Genomic DNA, 19,530 nt, shown 5'->3' on the forward strand with positions numbered 1-19,530 from the left:
GCTGTAGCTGCCAGCGAGCAGTGAAGGTGAAGGGTCCAGGCCTTGGACTGTGAGCCCGGGGACAGCGGGACTGTGGCGGTGCGCGATGGCCGGGCCAGCCGAGAAGCCGCGGGCAGACGCGGGCCGTGCCCGCCGCGGTGTGCCGGGGGCCGGCAGCGCAGGCGTGCTGAGCGGGGCGGCCCGGGGAGGCGGCGGCGGGCAGCGGGGGCAGCCCGGCTCCCGAGCCGAGCAGGGGCCGGCACAGGGCGCAGCCCCGGCGGCACCTCCCGGCACAAGTGCAAAGCGGCGCCCCGGGGCTGCGCTGGCCCCTGCGCTCCTCGTCCCTTACCTTCCCGCTCCCGGGACGACCTTTTTGGGCGGGAGGGGGGTATCTTTTCTTAGCAAAGTCCCGTCCCTTGCCAGGGAAACTTTCTACGTGCCTGTGCGTGAGAGGCAACTAGTTGCACTCGCTGAAGTGCGAGGAGTGTTTGGCTTCTCCCGTACCAGCCTCCTCCTCCATCTACCCCCCCCCCCAAGTCTCCCCTCCCGTTTTGCTCCGAGTTGCGCTTTATTTGTGTGTGGAGAAAAGGGGGGTGGGGGGACGACTTCTAGAGGGGATGTCCTGTTTTTGCCAGAGGAACAGTGCAAAAGGGGAACCTCGGCTCGGAGAAGGGACGAGAATAAATAAATAAGGAGCAGCCCTAAAATAAAGGTAGCGGCGTATCCCGGCAGCGAGGAGGTGAGTGTCTCTCTGACTTCCCCGGCCCCGAGTCTCCCTTCCACCCCTTCTCCTCAAAGGCAGAGGAAGCCGGTTCCCTGTCGCATGTGCATGTGTCCGTGGAGATGGGTGTGTGCGTGCGCTTGTGTTCGTGTTCAGGGTTTATTTAGCATTGTTTTCGTGTCGGTCCGATGACAAACAAAAAAAAAAGTTGCTGTAAAACAAACGTGATGGCAAGGAGCAGCGGAGCCGTCCGTCGCGGGACGGAGAAGGGCTTTCGCCCCCCGGCCCCACGCGAGTTTAGTTGCCACAAAAAATACCCCAAACTGGTGTCCGGTGCGGACGGGGATGATTTTTTGCCCGTCCAGCCGGACTTTCTGCCTCTGTCCAGGTGACAGTCTCTGCCGTTTTGCCCTCACCCCTCTTCGACTGGCTGTTACCGCGGCTGCTGGGGTAAGCTCCGAGACAGGCGCAAGCCGTGCCGGCTGCCACCGCACTGTTCCCCGCTTGCGCCTCCCGCCCACCCCCGTAGTGGCGGAAACGGGGGGCCTGGGCTGCGCCCCGCGAGTAGCCGGGGGGATGCCGGCCCGCCTGGGCGAGGCGGGAGGCAGGCCGGGCGGGAGGGCTCTGCCGGCCGCCGGGTCACCCTGCCGCCCGCCCGCCCCTGTGAGGGCCGGCGCTGGGGCCGGCGGCGGCTCGACAGGAGGCTGGGAGGAAACAAGTTTTCAGGCGGCGGGGGAACCTCTCCGGCCAGAGCGGCATGAAAACACGCAGGGATGGTAGCGAGCCCCTTCCCGAAACACTCGTTTCTGCCAGCGAGGCTGGATTTCGGGCAGCGCGGGGGGGGGTGAGGCAGCTCGGCCGGGACCCGCAGGCAGCGGCGGCGGCGGCAGAGGACGTCGGTTCCGCCGCCCTCCCTCGGGCCCCGCTCTGCCCCAGCCGCGGGCAGCGCTCGGGGGTCCCCCCCGCCTGCCTTCCTCAGGGCGGAGCGCCGCGGGCGTGCAGCGTTCGGGGGGCCGGCGGACGGGGCAGGCTGCCTCCCGGCCGGCAGCCGCCGTTGGGGCTTCTAGAGCCGCTTTTCACGGTGCCCGAGAGGAGCGGGGTCAGAGCTGCCCGTTGTTTTTGTTCTCGGTCGTTTCCTCTCCCTGAGGGATCCCTCCTGCTTTTCCCCTCCCCCGCCCCGGCTTGTTTGTCTTGTGGTTTAAAGACAAAACGGTGCGTTTTCGGGTTGTCCCACCTCGCCCCCGCCCCCGCCGGCGGTCCCCGCTGCGCCGGAGGACCGAGGCAGAGGAAAGCCCCGGCGCGGGGGTCCCGCCGCCCTTTCCGCCGGCGTTGCGGGGTCTTGTGTTTTGGTTTGAAAGCGTTTCCACGTGGGGAAGCTTCTGCGTGTGTGTGTGCGTGTGTGCGTGCGTGTGTACTTGATCCGTGAGGAGGTAACAGGATTCTCCGTGTTCAAACCCAGTGGGCTGTTGGCCATTAATTTGCCTCTCCGGCTGTCATTACAGACACTTCCAAAATCAGATACCCGCGGAAAACCGCCGGCTGGGTTTCACAGGGCTCCGGCGGTGCTTCTCCCCGAGCCGCGGGGGCTCTGCGCCGTGCCCGGGCGGCGGCGGGGGGGGGGGGCGGGCGGGGTGCCCCGGGGTCGCCGCCCGGCACCCACCCGCGGGGGAGCAGCCCCGCGGCGCTTTGCACCGAGGAGCGGGATCCCACGGCAGCGCCGCTGCCAATCAGTAATTGGCATCTAAAGTTTCATTTACATTTATGAAACTGCCGCTAAGAGCCAAGTAGGTTCGGTGCTGCCTTCCCGTTATCCCGCGGGCAGGATTTAAAGCGGAGCACACGGAGGTATATACGTTTATCTGGCGAGTGGCGATGTGAAATAGCTGGTATTGACACAAGTCCTGGGAGGCACGCTGTACCAGACAAGGGAGCGCCTTGGCCGATTCGAGTTTAAGCGTGAAGTCATGCTAGAACAGTAAGAAACCAGTATTTTCACTTCTCTGAGTTTTGTTTTACGTGTTTCACTTGCTGAAACTAGAAAATGTATCTAAGATAAGGTAATCAACAGTTTAGATTTAGAGTAAAGTAGACAAAGCAAGCGTCTTTTCTGTATGGTAAATATTTTTTTTGGTCTGACCTCAGTGTTTATTTGTTATTTGAAGAGCGTACTTCACATTAAAGCTCAGGTTATATCATTGTTTCACTTTCTTAACACTCAAAAGACAAGTTTCATGAAATTACTGTGGGTTTGACTTTTTCTTCTAGTATACCTGAAAATGCTGCCGAATATCAAATGTTTGCATACCTACAATATGTATCATACTGTGAGTAAAGTGGAAATGCAGATTGACATTTCTCTCTCTTCCCCGTGATTCTTCCTGTATGTTTGATATCTAACATTAGCTGGGCTACAACCGAAACAGCTCTTCTTGTTTTCTTTTGAAAATTGTGGTATTTATATTACCAAACGTTAGAATCATGGAATCATAGAATATCCTGAGTTGGAAGGGACCCGTAAGGATCATCGAGTCCAACTCCTGGCCCCACACAGGACCAGCCGAATCAGAGCGTGTGACTGAGAGAGTTAATGTTCTTCAATCAAATGTAATAAAAATGAAAGAAGAGTATGTTGACTAATGCTTTCTGTATCTTTGTTCAGATAATTCATGTGCAGTTATAAATTGTTATGTGTGTATGGTTGTACTGCTAATAAATTTAGCTGAAAGTTACTCTTACTGGATTTGTATTTATTAATGGCTTCACAACACACGGCGATAGAAATTTATTCTGCTGTTTGGATAATGCCAATGGGATAGATTAATGAGTAGAAAACTGGTGGGTTCCCAGTTAATTGCAGTTCCCAGTTAAAATGTTTCAAACAAGGCAACTAGAAATACAGCTATAGATAGTATCCTGTCGCATATTTTTAGCCTCTGATGCAAGCTTTGAGAGCTACTCTTTAAACTTTATGCAACTTTTACCTTTCAGTTCTAGAATTAATCAGTGTTAAATGCTGGCATTTGGTATGGCAAAGGTACCTGTCTGTTTCCTTGATGACCTGGTATTACACTATGTTCAATCCAATCTTCCAGTATTAAAATTTAAACTGCTTTTTCCTCTATTAAATATGAAAGTTAATTCAGAAAGAAGAAAGAAATTCCTGGAATTTCTGTCAAACGCTCTAGGACGCAACGACTAATTTTTTCTGTGTTATCTTTTTCTTTCTTGAAAGAAGGATTTTATGAACTCAGGGTAAAACAGGTCTCCCTTTTTATAAGGAGAGTTTATTCAGCATAGTTCTATATTGCAGCTGCTGATCATATTTCATAGAGCTGTTAAAGCACTTAAAACCTAAAATTAGGTACTGTCTGGTAGTAAATATTTCAAATCACTCCTTGAAGAAATAAATAGAGAAATGGGCTTTAAAAAAAAAGAGACGTTTGGAAATATATCATTGAACAAAAGTAATCTTGCTTTGCTTTTACTCAAAATAATGCCATTTAATATAAATCACTGATTTCAACAGTGTGCTTTTTCCTTAAGTTTTCTTCATTGTCTACGCTTTTATTGTGATTTTATACTGACTTTATTTGATATCATAACATGGTACTTTGTTCAGGCTATGTTTACTGCGGCAACGCTTATATTAACAGGTATCGAATTAACTTCTAACATACCTGTACTTCCAGTGAGTATTCTTCTGATACTAAGAACTGAAACATAAGTTCCGTTGCTTCCTGGTGTGCGTGTTTCTGTGTGGCTTTTAGTTGCAGAAGGTGGACACTTACTTATTTCCAGATTTAAGATGAGTTACTTTACAGAATAGTATTTTTAATTTGTGTTTTTTGTTGTATGGTAGTTTTCTATTTGTCTTTCCGCTGAACATGGGAATAGGGTTACTTTTACTCATTATAACTCATTTTTAGTATTGTCAAGATTTGGAAGAAGAATGCAAACACAGGGGCATCAGACTAACAGATGTCTGTCAGGTCTTTTTAAAGCTTTTTGAAAGTTGAGTGCTAAACCATGTCTGGTAGCAGAAACACTCAGATGTCTTTGTTTTTTACTTTGTATTTTAAAATCCAATGTTATTTCTACTATCTAACGTATCTATAATCTTCTTGCCATTTTGCATTGGAAAAGAAGTATTTATGTTGTGCAAATGGAAGAAGAGTTTTGGTATTTGGTCGTCGATTGAGAGGTTTATAAGTAAACTTTTAATATGTGGTATTAACTTACTATGTGCTATTTTTCTTTTTTGGATTTAAATATTGTGTAAATGTGCGTCCAACTTAACCTTTTCTGTCATTGAAAAGCGCTAATTGATCTTGCTGGCCCTGACATAATAGTATAGTTTGATATTTGAAACCTTGCAGCTTTGGCATGGCCCTTTAATCACCCCTGAGATTTCAGAGCGTGGTTCTACTGAAGGCATAAACTGCTACTCTTTTTAAAATTAAATAAAAATGGTTATTAAAAATAGATTATCTTTATGGTCTTTTAAAGTCAGTAGATGTTTTACCTATCGAAGCCCCAGGCTGTACGATATACATTAAAACTTTCTGCTTTACTTGTATGTATTAGGTGACATTTTAGATGTTGCTGTACAGAAATCAGATTTTTATGAAATAAGTTTTTTGGCCAAGTCCTCACTTCTGTGTTGCAATGTTATTAAATCTGTCATTAAATCAGAAGCGCTTAAAGGAACTTGGATGTACTTTGCAGTGTGAAAGCTCAGATACGAAGAGTACTTATCTGTCAAGTAAAGAATAAAATTTATTTGAAAAGGCAATAAAACTTACATTTTTAGTCCACATTGTAGGTTGTAATGCTGCCAGAAGGATTCCTTTTGGGATGCCTGTAATACGGGACCCTGGTGAAAACTATTTTAAAGCAGTTTCTCCTTTTTTGTTTCTAAGCCTGAGAAATGTGTCAAATAGCTGGCCCATCTTTTGCTTTAATGTTTAAACAGTAAAATTACTTTGATGATTGATTATCCTATATCAAAATGTGTCACTGGGCAGTCTCACTCACAGGATTGTATATAGGCTAGTTGTCAGACTTTTGAGCAAAATGTCAAATGCTAATGGCTGTCTGAGGAATACTAAAGTTTAGGCATTTTATTTTCAATTTGTTTAAAATTTCTTCCTGATAAGGGGAGATTGTAATGAGGAGCGATTATCTTCAGAACTTTCGGAGGTCCATATACCAGTGAGACTAGTATATATTTGGTCTTAAGCTGTTAGGCTCAAGTACTAGACACTAAACTCTGATTTGGACTGCAATTACCATGGATTTGAAAAGCAGGATTTTGGAGGTTTTCTGTGCTAAATTCCTTGGGGGAATCTGTGTCCCTTTCCTAGAATTAAAAAAAAAATAAATAAAATTATGTCAATTTTTCATTAAGCAGCTGTCCACAGAAGTAGAGTGTAGCCAGTGATGTTGCAGGACTATGTGTAGGGCTGTTTAATTGTGTGTAATTAAAGTGCTGTCTCTGAAGAACCCAGTCTGTCTGGGCTGACTGAATACTGTGTCTTTACACCAGGGTTGCCTCCTAATTTGGAGCAGCAAATTGCAGAAAGACCTCCCAAGGCAACCTGCAAAATATTCATATGTAGAAGACTAATTTTCATATAGGTGATAACTTTTTACTTATGTATTTGAGTTAATACATAGTAGATTTTTGGCAACATTAGAATTTATTACTGTTGTGACATGACCCAGTAGAAGTTGACATTGTCAACAGTGTAAAGAATTACTGCTGCCTTTTTTTTCAATTGGGTAGACGCGGCCAGTAACTATTCTGCTCTTGACACATATATAATTAAACCACAAAAACCTACATTAAAATACCATGGAGATTCTGATTTAGACCACAAAAGTAAAAGAAATGCAGAGCTGAGTTTGCAACTTTTCAAATAATTCTCCTCTATGACTATGTGTATATAACTATTGAAATCAATGCTGGTGCATGAGGTAATTGGAAACTTAACTTGATCTTTTGTGCCAGATCCTTAGCTGTTGCAAATTGGAGTAGGAATGTTGAAATTACTGGAGTGGTCTTGCATTATGCCAGATGAGTATCTAGTCCTCTATTCTTAGTGCAGTCTGTTTTTTTGAGAGGGTATTGTAGTATACTTGTAGTATACTTATATAAGTGAGAGCACGTGCACCGAGGAGTGATCCTGCAATACTTAGAGAAAAGAAAGGAGGGTTAAATACCAAATCATATATTGATGTTTTCTTCCATTTTAAGATATTTTCATACTCCTATGTTAGAATATATCTTCTTATTTTTTACAGCCCTTTATAAATGACCACAGAAATGCCTTTTATAATAACTGTATTCCTGAAAATGATGCAGTTAGAAATATTGTTAATTGACTATATTCTTTTAATTCTTTTGAGGCAACGTTGTTGCTCTGAATAGTCAGGTTGCGTTTACTTGGGGACATTTCGTGAATGCCAAGTCTATTCAATGAAAGGTGTGAAATCAGTTTACCATGTTAAATCCCACCTGGATGTTCCTTTTTATTTACTGTAGTATATTCCCAGAGAATCACCGAAAATGAAGGTTACCTTACTCCCAAGCGACAGCAGCTAAACCATCCTCTCTACACTCGGTTTATGCATCCTGACATCACGCTATATGTGAGGTCTTTCTTCTAGCTCTCCTGAGCATCCCAGCATAGACGTGGTTTCAGAAAACCAGGCACAGCCCAGGCAGATTATGCACATTTCCTCTGCCAAGTTCTAGCAATGTAACTCAGCCTCATGTTCCTGTTCTGGTCTTCCTAACGCAGAGAACGAGGGAGCTGGAAAGTAATAGGGCCGAATCATATGGAGGTTTTACAAATGGAATAATTATATTCTGGGAAAGGGTCTCCAAAATAAAATTTTCAGGTTACCCTGAGGCAAGATTTGGAACTGTGGAAGGTTTCCCAAGTGGAAAGTTTAAAGCACTTTTCCACTCGTCCGCCTGTTTTTATGTTTATTCTAATCTGGTGTGATAGAAGGAGGTGGTGTAATGTTCATATTAATTGGGTTGATTGCCCCTTCAGAGAAGGGATTTTTGTGTTCAAAGCACCGTCCGAGTGCTGAGCTCACTGCTTAGCAGTATGGCTGGGAGTCACCTGCAATTAGAGGAGTAGGGTCTTTCAGCTAAAATGGCCAGCTGATGTGTTTCGTAGTAATTTTTGATAGGTACTTTGTTATGATTCAGCTTGTTTGCCGACTTTGTGATTAAACTACAGTCTAATTTCTCCAAGGGGTAGCTGAGTAGTCAGATTTTTGGCTTAAGACAAATGAAATCGAAGGAGTTACTCCTTGATAGTTGTGAAACTACCCAGCTTTTTGGGGTCTTGCTTAGCTCTGCATTGAAGGAAGTCCAAGATGAGGACTGCAGCTCAAGAGATGCTGTCAGATCAGGACAAAGCCTGCAGCAGTTCGACTGTAAGATCTGTAGGAAGAGTGGCATCGTTTTGCTCTGTTTTTACATAGTTTTCTAGAGGCATTGGTTCATATACGCAGTAATAGCAGTAATCTGCCTGTGACTCATTGCTGCGTGTGACCAACCGAACGTGCAGTTCCTACGTCCATCCATACGTTTTCTGCGGCAGAGGACGGAAGAGCGAGCGCGAAGCTGTGGTTTCATGTTTGGTGGCAGTGCTTCTTAAGCAGCCCTTTACCCCCTCCCCTGCCGGTCACTCGTCTAGGCTGGATCCGTTCCTTGCTGTGGTTCACAAGCAGCTGTGCTGGCACGAGGCAAAGGTCGGTATGAGTGGCAGCACCCGCGCTGCTCAGCCTGGCACCGGCGCCGCAGAAATAGCTGTGGAACCACAGTCTCCGTTACCTAATCTGCCACCTCTATTAACTGAAGTGCAGGGTCAAGTCTGCGGAATAGGTGGAATTTTTCAGACTGAAAACGTTGTCTACAAAAATGATCCCTTTGTGTTTAACCAAAAGGTTTTGTTGATGTGTTTGGGTTTAACTAAAACTAATGTGTCTGCAAATAATTTGCAGATATATGTACAGGTTAAAACAATAGGGAAAGTTATGGTACCTTCGGAGGGAACAACTATGATGTTCTCAAAGAAAGAAGGCAGGTGTGATACCAGACGATAGAACTTTTCCAGGCCTGTGCACTTCTGTCCAAAAGCTGGGCTCGCAGGGGACAGGCAGAGTGTCACTGCCCTAGGAGAACGTCATCGCCGAGGGGTGCCGAGCTCGTGACGGGCTGCATTCTTTTACCACTATTCCTGTGGAAAGAAGTTGTATAATTTCTCAAAAGTGGCCAGTACTTAGCTGTCACTGTAGACAAGTGCTTAATTTATGGCAACTATTTTTTATTAAGTCTCTACTGTCACAAAGTATTAACTTACATGCTATTACGTTCCAAATGCCTTTTGTATGGTGTTCCCATATAACACTGAAATATGCATGCTAGACCACATCACGGGTTTATGAACACTCAATCATGCCAAACCAGCGATATTATTTTTGATGTGAGTAGAAGTTTGATTTCTAGAGATGAGCAGTGATGTAATAAAGTTCTGTAAGGGTTTTGAGTTGGCGTGACTTTTTGATGAATAAACTTGAAAGATACAAAATCAACTTGGCACAAACAAAATGGATTAAACAGCAAACTAAAGCAGACATTTCAAAAATACTTACTTGCTAATGAATCTTTAAAGAGGACACTGTTACACAGAGTCTTTCAGAGGTTAGTCATAAAATCAAAACCTATTTATTATTTTAGCTGTGACACAAAGATTACCAAGTTCTACAAGAAGTAATACCTTTGATTAGATCAATTGCTGACCTAATAAAAGAGATCTTTCTTCTTACAAACTTTCTTGCACTTCTGTTGTTAGACTGTAATGACTACAGTACTGTTACTACAAAGACTGGGGGAAGAATAAATAACGAAGCGAGCAGATTGCTAAGAGTAGTCTGGCTCGTTCAGTAAACTGAGAACAAGCAAACAGTATGTGCTTCACTACAAGCCAGCGGTTTATTTAAAAAAAACAACTGGAGGCCATAGCAAATGATCAGGATGGTATCATAGCCAAAAAAGGAGTAGTAATTATTTAAACAAAATACTAGGCAGAGTAAGAGCGGTTACATTACCTGTGTAGACAGTACGGGTGCAGCTAGTACTGGAAAGTTGTGCCCTCTTTTAGCTTTTTTTAGCTGGAAAAATTGGAGAAGTTTCAGATACAAGACCAGAGGAGTAATTAAACAATTGGGAAACATACCTTCTGGGGAATGAGCAGATTTTAGTTTACCAAAAGAGAATGTGGCATAGTTTGAGCGCGGCTAATAAATACCTAGGTGGGGGAAAAGAAATCTGATAAAGGATCCATTGTCCAAGCAGTTGTTGTAATTAAAATCTGATAATACCTGTTTTTTGCAATTACTTTGTGTTGCACACTTGGTGCTGGCTCGTAGTAAAGGAGACTCGCCTGTGGGATGGCGAGCCATTCCATGGACGTTTCCACAGCATTTCAGTTGCATATGGGGAGTGCTGGTGGGCCAGGGACCAAAAGGAGTGCAGACAGCTCTTGTGAGGATCAGCGGCATAAAAAACGTAGACTACACAGCACTTCTAATATTTAGCATTTTCATGGTGCTGTGCAAAGGTGGCACGTAGGAATTTTGCTACTTTTCATTAATTGCATTCTGATGGTTTCTGTTTAACTTGACGGCCACGGTGCGGCAGTGTTAATTTTGATGAGTAATAATTGTGCTTCAGTTCTGTCAGAAACCACCTGAGCAGCGTGGTGGCACCAGCAGGAGTTCCTTATTCTGGGACAGTTTTGCATTCACAATTTTATTTCCCATCGTTCAGTAGTTCCTTGAGAATGACACGCTTTCCCAAATGCAATCTTTAGGGGTTACTGTCAACTTTAATTAAGAAAAAGGTTGCATTTCTCCTATGAGACCAGAACCAAAGTACCCAGGTTTATTTTCGGTGGCTTTACTTTTATATTTATTTCTGGCATTTCAGAATGGTCCGTTTGAGAACTGTATGTGAAACACTGGCGGTAACAGGAATGGCAGCTGCCGGCAGGGGGTGGGCAACGGAGCTGACAGCTGAAGAGGAAGGGCGAAGCTGCGAGCTTCCTCCTTCATCGCGATGTTTCTAGGAATCTCAGCGAGTGTTTGAACTTCTTCAGCAGCTATCATTGCCTGCTCATACTGCTGAATACACTCTTGAAACTGTGGCATGACTTTTTAAAACAAATAAAAATGTATAGATACTGTGTTGTCACGGCTTTCGTTTTAACGTGTGATTGGATTCTTTGGGTTAATTTATGCAGCCTTATAAAACTGCTGTTTACTTTTACCTGGAGGATGTGCTCATTTTTAGGTTCTCCTAAATTCTAAAATGATAAGTAGGGTTTCTGTTTTAGAAATAACCTTTATTGTTACCTTATGCTATTTTTGTGTCACAAGGTGATATATATATATTTTTTTAATGTGTAAAATGTAAATTTGACATATCTTTTGAGGAGAGGAAATAATAAATAATTAATATTTTCAATTTGACAGTGTCACTTTAAATATTCTGGCTAACCAAGCATAGCCTTTTTTTTTTTTTCTTCTCCTGTTTTCAGTGGCTTGTTTATAAAGAGGTGAAGTGTTTTATTTGGTTTATTTTCAGCTATTTTCTACAAAAAAGAGAGGGAAAATGTCTCAGAAATTAACTAAAATATGCTGTGTAGTAAACCCCAAAATCCTTCCCCCTAAAAAACCCTAGTTATTGTTAACATTGAAACAGCCAGCTAGTAGGAAAACTAAAGTAAAATTTTTATTAAAATTGTAAAAGAATATGCTTCTATCTGTGGCATCTTTGCATTACTTTTTGTTTTCCCTGTGAACCATCTTTCTTTTTGGTAAGGATTGTGTGGGTTTGATCAATCATTAGTTTGAAAACAATACTTTTAACTTTTTTGCTAATGAATTTCCCTGTATTTTTAGGGGAACACAGAGGGGTTCTAGGTTATATTTGTTTACAAAACCAGGCCAGAAACAGTCTCAAGCATTTGTTTTGTTTATTTCTGGCTGGAATAATCTGTAATTGATTAATCTGGAATGAGTGATCTCTACACAAGAGATCTGTGTAGCTGCATGCCTTACCTAAGCATGAGTGAAGAGGTCTCTCGCCCTCAAGCATCAGTGAATTTGCAGCTCTGGTTTCAATCTCGACAATTTCACAGCATATGATGCAATGTTAGGAGAAGGGAGGAATTGCTGGGTTTATAATTCTGTACTCTGAAATTCTTAAAGCCAGTCCTTCATATTTGTTGAACAGGTATGGGATGGGAGTGGTAGGAAGAGTAGGGGAGTCAGTTTTATCCATATTTGGGTACCTGTAAAATTGGTACCCAGTTTTGCAAGAGAGACAAATGCTGCACTGAAATATTATTTTACCTAAAGCAAATGAGATACAGTGCTTGCAGTTGTTTACCATTTGCCAAGAAGTCTTTCTGTTTTCTTGTTTTTCTGTTTGTTTTGTTATGTGATGATAATGGGACAGCAGGCAGATCTCTTGTCCTAGACCCTTTCATTTCTTACCTGTTTTATGTACCTAACTGATGCAAAGACCGCATGGTCTGTGTTGCTCTGCTTTTTTGTCTTGATGTGTGCTTTTGACTAGTACCAAATGGTTTTGTGATGGTGTGACTTGTTTCTAAGTTAGAAGTACTTGATGCAGAGTGGGAATATCATCTTAATTTTTCTTGAATAAAGTGTCAACAAATACCACCCATGCAATGCTATCCTTCAGGAAACTCAGTTCAAGGAAGCAAACTGCACTAAACTGACAATTATACAAGTGTTCACCAAAGACGATGCAGAATTTGCAAGACTATGTGTTAACAAATGTATAGTGACTGGCATGAAAGCCAATTATTTGACTTTGATTTTGAGAGGTTTTCAGTGTATTACAGTTTGGTCACATGAATCGTGTCTGTTTTGATTGCTCTATTTAATGTCTGGCATGAATTCACATGCTCAGAAAATAAGATGGAAATAACAAATTATGTCCCAATTATAGATATGTAATGTTTAAGGGGAGGGAGAAGGTAAGAGGAGATCGGATGAGCACAGAACTATAAACACCTGATGGCCGTTAAAGACCCCTTCCCTGTTCTTAACATATGTAATAACCCACTATGGATAATTTTGTTGTCTCAAGATGTGGAAATGGCTGAGTTGTGTTACCAGGAACAAACACTCTTTCATGTCCAGCTGGAATAACAGGCAGACCCTAAATCCTCTGTGAACCTGAGCTTTGGGGTTATCAGTGCCCTGATGATGGAATACCAGGATTTTATTTTTATTTCGTAGTTTGTTTTTTGTGCTAATAAAGTCTGACACTGCACCTTGAAACGTACTCATTTCAGAAACATGGTTTCTATATACATTAGAATATATATTGTATAGCCAGTATATATGTCAGAATATATACTGTATAGCCAGTTTAGATAAATGCATGTTCTTAGGCACATCCGTGCCGGATGCTGTGCTGGGATGAGAGTGCTGAACAGGTCCTGAAGGGTGCTCTGCGCAGCCCCCTCCATCCAGCTGCTACGCTGTCACCCGTGCATTTTGCTGTGAGAGCAAGGGCCCTTGTTTATAGAGGAAGTGGCTGGGTCCGTTTGCTTTTCAGCATATCCTGGAAATGCCTCCTGTATTCCTTCCCTGTAAATGTGTAGCAGTACAGTGTGTGTGGTTGTAGTAGGCAGGAAATTCATCTGTGCTCGGAAGCCTGTGGAAGTCGTCTGAGTTGTATGAACTCCTAGGGTAATTCTCGTAATACAAAATAAGAAATAATTTATCTTCTCTATTTAAGCAATCCATCTGCAAATGCAAACTGATGTAGGCAGACGCTCAGCAGAACACAAAACCCAGCAAAGAGGTTTTGCCTCCACCAGGGGCCACTGGACATGCTCAGAGCTAAAATAAGCTGTACGCTGAAGATGGCATGGCATGCTGTCCTCTCAGCTGCAGACCAAGGGCTTGGGGTAAGGAAGGACCTCAGCATTTTGGAGGTCACTAATAGATGGAGAAGTGGGTCCTGGGTGTGCTACAAAGGGTTCCAGAAAGCTCGAAAACTTCTCTAGGGATAAAATTCTCCTCCTCAACAAGCTAAAAGTGGACTGAAACCAAACTGATGCGAAGAGAGCCATATCTAACCCTCTAGAGATGAGGGCCTGAGGTAAAAAAAAAGTATTAGACAAGGAGGAAGGGAAAGATGGACATTCAATATTTCCTTTAATTCTCTAGACTGTGGAGCAGGATTTGTTTCTACAATGCAATATAGTTTTTCAGGAGGCTCATTTCACTTGCCCTGATATCAGGAGGTGGAGAGCAGTTACCTCAGCTAAACCTAAACATGCATGCAAGATTCCCAAGCCCTTCTACTTCCTGCAAGAATCCTGATTAAAAAGAATGCAAAAAGAAAAAATTGAGAGCTAAATATATATATATATATTTTCTGTATACTTTCTCTCCACCTGCCAGTTTTCCTCAGGAAAGCAGTATGTGTCCTTGACTAGGTCATACTGTCAGGATGGCTTTGCTTGCCTTTTAAACTATTTATTATGTTTATGGTATTTAAAATTTGTTAGTCATTTGCTCTCCCTTGAAGTTATATTTAGATGATAATGTTTCTTAATGATTTTTCCACTAAAGAAGAATTGTTTGTATTAGGGTTGACATTCCTCTCAAGAAAATACAGCACTTGTATAAGAGAAAACACAAAAGCCTATGAAGCTAAAATTAATTAACTATGAGAACTATATCAAGCAATAGCTTTTCTGAGATTATGTTAAGAGCTGAATTTTCATTTTGCCTTATAGCATAAGAAAGCTGACATGTCTTCTTTTTCTACCAAAACAAGGACAGACAGTGATGTCCAGTTTCTAGAAAGCCCTACGGTTATAATTTTGTTTATTTTAAAACTGTTAAATTAGTATTTTTTTCTTATTGACTTGTCTGCTAATAGTTTCACTTGACTTTTGAAGAAAGCTAGGTTATAAAGCACATCAGTCTCATACCTCATCTGGGGCATGGACCTTTCTTCTTTTCCAAATGTGATACCAGTAGGGACTGAGAAAGCAGTATGTTTCTACTGTTCAAAATACAGTTTTTGATTGTAGATGTAGGCTAAGTTGAAATTCTAATAAATCAGCATTTGGTTTCATTTTCTTTTAATTTAGGTTATATTTTATCTTTTTCACATGAGACTACAGGTGATACGCGTGCAGAGAACTAGAAGAATGTTTTCCTAAGTAAGAAATGATTGAATGTTAGATGGTGCCTGTTTGTTATTGCCTTCTCCAGTTCTTTCAGATAAAGTGAATTTCATGGGAAACAACTAGCATGAAATCATCTGATTTAGTGAGATTGCAGTGCATATGCACTAGCTCCTTGCTCGGATTCTCATTATCTGCCTTGCATAGCCTTTCATGCCTCAAATGTACCTCACTCTCCTTGGATGGTCTGTAAGAATGGTGCAAACCTAGACAGAGGCTTTCCGGAGGCTGGAGGAGTTCAGACCCTGGAGGCTCTGCTCATTTTTTGACGCCATACTGCTGCACGTCCTGCGCACATCCAGTTGCAGTTATAAGCACTAAGTAATTCTACTATCACAGGTTTCTGAAGTAGAGCACTAGCAAATGAGAAATTGTTCTGTGTGTGACAACTTCTCATTTAACATTTTGACTCTCAACCTGTGACTGTGGTAGAAATGAGTTCTTCTTTGTGGCTATGAGTTAATTGTGTTAACCACAGCAGCATTCTTTCTGTTTATTCTCTAGGCTTCTTGTCGACACATTTCAAAATGTAAAAACAGTATAGTAAATTTGACTGACGTCGTGCAGCTCCTGTACTATGCTGCCAGAGCATCATGCCAGGGCATCACCATGGTATAACCTCAATAGTAGATGTTCTTCAGTTGAAAAAGAATAAAAAGAATCTGACAATGTACACAAGGGGATTATCGTGTGAAAGAAAATGTTGTGGTAGAAAGTGAGGACCACCACCTCCAACAATTTCATTTGAGGGATCCAACTCCTAGTGGACCAAGAGAAGACTTTTTTCCTCAGCTTTTGGGTTGAAATGAAAGGGTGAAAAATTTTTGTCTGATGGCCAAATTCCTTTTCCAGATGATGGATTCTTCTTGGAGCTCCATCTCTCCATCTGGCTGACTGAAGCAGCCTCTGAAATACACTTGGGAAACGTCAAGTGCTTTAAGGCTGTTTTTCACCTGTGGATCCCCAAGCTTCACATTCTGCCTAGAGCTCATGAAAGTTGCAGCACAGGATCTTATTAGACATCACATAGATAATGAAACTGCCTCAATCAGTTGTTTATTTGTTGCAATTCTAATTTTCTGAAGAAATCATTGCAAGGGGAGAGATTATGCCCTTGCTCTCTTACATTTTCAATCATTTACAAAGTGGCATGCAGCAGATCCTCAAGTAGTTTTTTATTTTTTTTAACTTGTGGGTGTATCTCTGGGAGGAAACACATGTTTCTCCTCATAGTCGAGTCCTGGAAGTTGCAGTTTAAATTTGATGAAGTGTTTTATTCCCCCAGATAAAAATAAATAAATAAAAAATTAGATTTAAATGCATTTGTTGATGAGGAAAGTCAGGAATCCTCCTAATTAAGACATTTCTTAGAAAGGTAAAATTTTTATCTGGGAGCATAAAACACTTCATCAGTTTTAAAGCCACATCTGCGAGGACTGGATCAAGGGCAGAAACAGACTTTTTTCTTCATTCTGGCTTGTCTGTGAGTTTAAGACTTTTAACAACAGTTTTAAAAATATTTAAACCCAGTTAGAAACACTTGCAACATAATAGGGATAAGAGTGCCTTCCCTCCCTCTGTTTTTAATCTGCTTCCCTTGATGGGATAAACTACAAGGTTGAATTGGTAACTGGATTATTGCCTCATAAAACAGCACGAGGTTACTATTATCCTTTAATTTTATATCTTTATTAGGGAGTAATGTTGGTCTTATTTAAATCACTGAGTTCTCTAATGGTTTTTCTCCTCTTTTACAAATTTATAAAAGTAAACCCTAACGGATTTGGTCTAAGTGCAATTGGCATAACTGCCATTATAAAAATCATTGTGTTAGCAGTTGGTTATAGTTATAATCAGCTGCTTTAACTGGGCTCAAAATGTAGCAGGATTTAGCTATTGATAGATAGAATACCGATAAAATATTAATTCTGTATTTTATTTTAAAAAGCTCCATTTCCAGTAAGAGTATTCGAATTTTGAGGCAGTGTGAAGATGAACAACACAGCCCTAGAAACTATTATAATATAGCGTGTTCGTGCAAAGGATATATTTAACACATCATGTATTTCTGAAAAGATTAAAGAAGCTTGTCTTTGTCTTGCAATTCAGTAAAGTAAGTAAAAAATTTGTGAAGGTCAGTTTTTTTAGAAGATGACTAATGCAGGTGACATATAAAGTGATGCGTTCCAGTGGATACATCCACCTAAATTTTGGGACACAACACACATATTGTCGGTGAGTCATAGGCAGTTCTTAATAGGAAGACTGCTGTTGGACTTACATGGTTAGGATGTATTTAAAATATTGATACACTTTTTTTTTTAAGGAAAAATGTGACCTCCATCTGTTGATTTTAGTGTGCTTTGGCTAAGATAGAATCATAGAATGGTTTGGGTTGGAAAGGACCTCAGACGTCATCTGGTTCCAACCCCCCTGCCATGGGCAGGGACACCCTCCACTAGACCATGTTGCCCAAAGCCCCATCCAATCTGGTCTTAAACACTTCCAGGGATGGGGCAGCCACAGCTTCTCTGGGCAACCTGTTCCAGTGCCTCACCACCCTCAGAGTGAAGAATTTCTTCCTAACATCTAATCTAAATCGACCCTCCTCCAGCTTAAACCCATTACCCCTTGTCCTGTCACTACACTCCCTGATAAACAGTCCCTCACCATCTTTCCTGTAGGCCCCTTCAGGTACTGGAAAGCCGCAATTAGATTTCCCCAGAGCCTTCTTTTCTCCAGGCTGAACAATCCCAACTCTCTCAGCCTGTCCTCACAGGAGAGGTGCTCCAGCCAAGATCATGATCAATATGGAAAGAAACATGAATATAGGTCTGTCTGTTATGGTATGGCTCCACAGTTGAGTTGTAGTTGTTTCACACACAAAGTGAGAGATCCATCACCTTCAGTGACTGACAGAGCATTGTATGTTTCCATGCAAACCAGGTACTGACTTTCAGTCAGTAAACTTAGGAACAGTCAAACAATCTGTTCCCAATCTTGTATTTTACTACTGAGCACTTGGCCATTTCTTTCTGCAGGCAGTCTTACTAATGCAATAACATGCACGCACTTCAAACTCTTAATTAAATTAAAGCAGATTTTGTGCTGAACTTATTCATGGAATATTTTAGGATTGATTGTGAAAATTTGCCTTTGTGTTTGGAATTGCCTCCTTTGGCAGGGGCCGCCACAGGAAATGCCGTGTAGAGCTGCTTTCTCTCAAAATACCCATTGTTTTTGGTAGGCTCCTCTCTGAAATTTGCCTGTAGTGGGTGTTTTAAAGAAGCTTTTCTATTCCCCTTTCATTTCTGGTGGACAAAGACTGCAGAAGATTTTTACAAACACGAGGGCGTGGGCTCCATATGAACCAAAAAAAACATGGGAGGTGGTTATTGTTTTGGTGAAGGCATCATGGGTGAAGACGCTGATGTCTTGGATCCCTCTGAAATTGAGAGGAGACTGAAGCCATTTTGAAAAACAGGAATTATTTTCAGCTTTCCGATAAGGTGAAATACATGCACCACGATTTGCTTGCAATCGGTCTTTTTCTTATGTAACATCATGGCAAAAAATAATGAAATGTCAATGAAAATCTTTTTGAAACTTAGAGAAGAGGGAAGGAAAACAGAAGAGTGTAATTTGGTGGCAGGAAAAAGGGGAAATAAAGGTGAGACTGGAAAGAAAGTAGACTGGGGCTGTAAACGTGCATGTGTGTATGTTCTAGGAAATACCTAATGCAAAACACAAGGAAATTTTGGGGAGTAAATGGAGATATGGCAAGCAAGTGGCACTTCAGACTAAGAGAGGAGGTATTCACAGGGCGACATAAGGTGGTGGATGGGGATATGTGGGTGCAATGGCTTGTAGCTCCATTTCCCTTCAAGTGTTCTGCGAGTGCCAACAGAGCTATACATTGTTTAAGCTCAGGTGAGCAATGGTTGGAGGTAGCATAAGGTATAAACGTTTGCTGGTCAAAATTTAAAACAGAGATCCACAATATGTTTATGTTATTGGACATACTCCCAGGTAGTGGTTTCTTGTTGATAAATGGTAATGGTGCCTTGTTGATAAACAAATCCAGGTTGTTTGGGTTCCTTAATTTATGTGTTTACATACTGTTGTATAGTTTGTTTTCTTTTAAATGGAACACTAGCTTTGATTAATAATATTAAGATTATTGCATATATGAAATATCCCTGGCACTTGTTTTGTTCTAAATTATGCAACTTTGCATAACTCCAAAGTGGATCTTTCCTGAGAATGGAGATTGTAATATAATTGTGTGGCTTTATAGTTAAGGTTACCATAATCATTCATTTGCAGAACTCTTAGAAAATCCAATTTTCCTTTTGAAGATCTCAATATTTGATGAGAGTGATTCACCCTATGAGAGAAGGCATAGACATAGCAGATAATTAGGGTAAATGTCTGTCATTTAGCACTTTATAGGGAGCTGCTTGTTATAAAGCACTTCGTGTATTTTATTTAATCCTGAAGGAATTT

The 19,530-nt window shown here is 41.8% G+C and overlaps 1 protein-coding gene across 3 annotated transcripts in view; it reads left to right on the forward strand.

Annotated features, from left to right (window-relative positions):
• Positions 1 to 268: 268 nt before the first annotated feature.
• Positions 269 to 19,530, forward strand: part of EYA4 (EYA transcriptional coactivator and phosphatase 4) — a 163,517-nt gene continuing 144,255 nt past the window's right edge. Inside the window, exon 1 of one of the 3 annotated variants that reach the window (XM_075748128.1) lies at positions 269 to 2,675. The gene's annotated coding sequence lies outside the window, so the exon portion shown is untranslated. The remainder of the gene's footprint in view (positions 2,676 to 19,530) is intronic. The other 2 variants (XM_075748129.1, XM_075748127.1) reach the window with 2 other exon arrangements.

The sequence above is a fragment of the Balearica regulorum genome, chromosome 3 (assembly GCF_011004875.1).
Source record: "Balearica regulorum gibbericeps isolate bBalReg1 chromosome 3, bBalReg1.pri, whole genome shotgun sequence".
Classification (NCBI taxonomy): Eukaryota; Metazoa; Chordata; class Aves; order Gruiformes; family Gruidae; genus Balearica; species Balearica regulorum.